This window comes from Nanorana parkeri, unplaced genomic scaffold, assembly GCF_000935625.1.
Source record: "Nanorana parkeri isolate BGI_ZX_2015 unplaced genomic scaffold, ASM93562v1 scaffold77, whole genome shotgun sequence".
NCBI classification, from domain to species: domain Eukaryota; kingdom Metazoa; phylum Chordata; class Amphibia; order Anura; family Dicroglossidae; genus Nanorana; species Nanorana parkeri.
Window position 1 is genome coordinate 2434198 of NW_017306345.1, and position 3518 is coordinate 2437715.

Sequence of the window (3518 nt, forward strand, 5' to 3'; positions counted from 1 at the left end):
AAGCGGCATGCGGGGAGGAGAGCGGAGCCGCTGTCCTCCTGTCAGTTTCAGGATGACAGCGGCTGTGTGCGTGGCCGAGCGGATGATCGGTAAGTATCATTGATATTTTACCGATCCTCCTTGTGCAGCACAAACACTGGAGTGATCGTCTGAGCACTCCAGTGTTTGTAAATAACTGGGGACATAGTACTACCATATGTGTCCCCAGTTATGAATGAACAGGCGGTGATTTACATCACCGCCTGTTCATTCATGAATTTCTCAGTGCTGAGGCTGCAGAAAAAGACATAAGGGACTCTGTGTCCTCAATGTCTTTTTCTATTTCAAAAGGGAAATGTCAGGGGTCTGTTTAGACCCCTAATATTTCCCCAAAGCCCCCCCAACAGTAAAATAATAATAAATAATAATTAAAAATGTATAAATAATAATAAAAAATTGTCCTGTATGAATCTCAATTACCAACTGTGATTAGTTCATCAATTTAAGTAAGACCCTAAGATGATGAGGGAATTTTTGACAAGTGTACCCAATTAGGGTCCACCTTCCCAGAAATGTGAAGGCATTTAAACATTTAGAGAACCACCTGGGTACATTCTCAGTGATTTGGCATGTCTGAAGCATTTTTCATCTTTTCTGCAACTTTACCATAGAATCCCTGTGTGTGTTTCTGGCTTTGTACATACTGTCTGCTGTCATTAGTATGCTCATGTGCATCTAACGTGGTCACCTTTTCTGGGAAAATGCTGGCATTATGATCTTTTTCCTATTAATAACATTAGCAACAAGCCACATTTTTACCAGCCAGAAAGAAAGAAGTTAACTCTAAGTGTGGACTGTATTTTTGTATATTATTGTCTCAATAGATATTTAAAGGGATATTAGAAATCAAATGTTTTTTTATGCTATTTCAAATGCAGATTAAATCACTTACAATGGATGCTGCTTCTTGATTTTTTGAAAGTTTTAGTTTCTTGCAGAATCAGCTGGTCCAATGAGCATTGGCCCTGATTTCCTGTTTTAGGGTGGGTCCTTTTCCTTGCAGGCTCCTATGGAGCAACCCATGTGTGTGTAGGTAAGCTGTGTGTGTCTCCACAAACATACAGGTTCAGTAAAGCAAGTCATTCCCCTGCTTCCCTCTCCTCCCTTCTCCAAGTTAGCAGAGGGACAGCTGCTGGAGACTGCTCTGTCCCTTGTGATCTTGCAGTCAACAGGATGTTCAGGGAAGCTGAGCTGGAAGAGTTGGAGCCAGCTGTTCTGAAACATGATGACTGTAAGTACTTGGGCAAAAATGTAAAGAAATACTTTGTCGGGCAATGTATATTTGTTTGATCTGGATTGATTAGTGGAAAAATGTTTGAGAGTTTAATACTACTTCTAATCTAATTTAGTACCATGCCCATTATAATTAGGCCAGATTAATTTTAAATCATGTTAATTTGGCCATGCTCACATTTTGTCCTGCTTCCTTATTACTCTAGAAACTGCTTACTGACGTTGAAATGTTTGCCTTCATGTTAGGCAAACCAAAATTCTGTCTGGTCACTATGTGAACCTTCATGTTTTCTCTCACATTCTTTCCTTCAAGTCTCTTTCCTTCAAGTTTAAATTGACTCTGTCACTAAAATAAAGGATCAAAAAAAATGTGGCCCCAGCAGAGAAGACATTATTCACCAGCTGCTCATGCCACCAATCTCTGCAATAATGAAAAGAAACCATCAGTTGAAGATACTGCAGAATCTGATACTTCCAGAGGTAACAATGACACTGGGTAAGATTCAACAACTAGACTGAGGACATCCAGTGATGAAAAGGAATTACTGTGGGGGAAGCACCAGAGGAAGGTGAGTCTACATCCCGAGCACTTTTTTATTATAAGCAACTGCTAGTGTACTATTTTAGTTTAAAAAATTTTTGCCTGGAGTTGGGCTTTAACAAATTAACCCCTAAATGTCTGTTAGTGTACCCTCAAAAAATGCCTAGTAGAATTGAGAAAGCATGATTCACCAGAATGATAAAATATACCAAAAATGAAGGAGAATTCTAGCCAATTTCTAGCCAATATTAAATCCATTAGTAAACGTACTGTTCATCAATATATGGCCAGAAGCACTATGCATAACTATGTTGAAGAGAACAATTTCCTGGACCTTCCACTCCTTGTTGCTATGCTCCCTGAATTTTAATGGGTCACCTTTCTGCTCAGATCACATGTATCCTCACAAATCTACAATGACAACTGTGCAATAGTCCAGTCCGGACCACACATAGAAACCTCAGAGGCTGAGTCATAAAAACTATAGAAAGGAACAAAGGAGCACATTTGTAGGTGTTGCAGAATTTTTTCCATAAAATGAGAGGTTAAATTTGATTGGCTGCTAAATAGCAACAATCCTGTGCTGAATTTCTGCAGTTTTCATAAATCAGCCCTTTTGTGTCACAAGATTCGATTTGCAGTCAAACAATGCATCCAAAAAACGACACAGACATTCTTATGGTTTATTACTTAATATTACGTTTTGTCTGTGGTTCTACTAAAGAGATCATAATGAAAAACTACTTATAAAACAAAACCCTGCTATGGCCTCACTCACACTTGCCATGACAAATATGCAGTTACATGCATTTAGAGGACATTTCTAAATGCATATAATAATTTATAAATCATTTATATAATATAAAATCCTGTGCTTCCAGGATCTGATTAAATTTATATACTTTCCAGATAATTTCTCCTTCATTTAAATAATCTACATAGCGTGAAAGTAGCCTTAGTTTGCTAAGACGATCAACTTGTTAAAAAACAACTTTTCTTTTTTTTGTTGTAAATGCAGCAATGTATAAATACAAGTTTCTAAAGTAAATGTTATTACAAAGATTAAAGTTTGTTACTCACACATTTGGTGCTGAAGTTTCAAGGGGAATAAACTGCAAGCTGTGTGAAACAGAATTTATGTTATGTATACATTACTCTGCTCAGTGCTAATGTGAGGCTGGTGGGGGTAGTTTCAGTTATCAGTGCCCCTCTCAGTAAGTAAACACGGAAGGGCGTTATTTTACAGCTGACTTTGAGAAGTGGCCAATCCACATTCTGCTGCATAGGTCACAGCACACAGGGCGGGAATGAACGAGATAAGAAGGGGACAAGTGGAGAGCTTATGATTTTACCTCTACACTTGAATCAAGCAGCCGGGTGAAGGGTCTCGGACTCTGTCCTCCCACACCCCACTCAATTATTTGTGCCAACATAGCAGAACACCAGCAAGACAACAAGATATATGATTCTCTTTCAAATATAATAAAAGCTGCTTGCAGTCGAAGGTTTTTCCTTGCGCCTGTGTACATAATGTAACTATTCCTGTATACATGTGGAAAGCATGTGCTAATACATAAGGTGTGTCTCTATTTACATACTTTGCAGCATATCTCTGTTCAGTTATGTTTGTAGATATTTGTGGGGCAAAGTTCCACTTATAATTGTTCAGAATGTAATTTTACTGAATTCCATGTTCCTTGCATGC

At 38.3% G+C, this 3518-nt stretch overlaps 1 protein-coding gene across 1 annotated transcript in view; it reads right to left on the reverse strand.

Annotated features, from left to right (window-relative positions):
* Positions 1–3518, reverse strand: part of FOXP4 (forkhead box P4) — a 72326-nt gene that overhangs the window by 36750 nt on the left and 32058 nt on the right. The gene's annotated exons all lie outside the window — the stretch shown is intronic.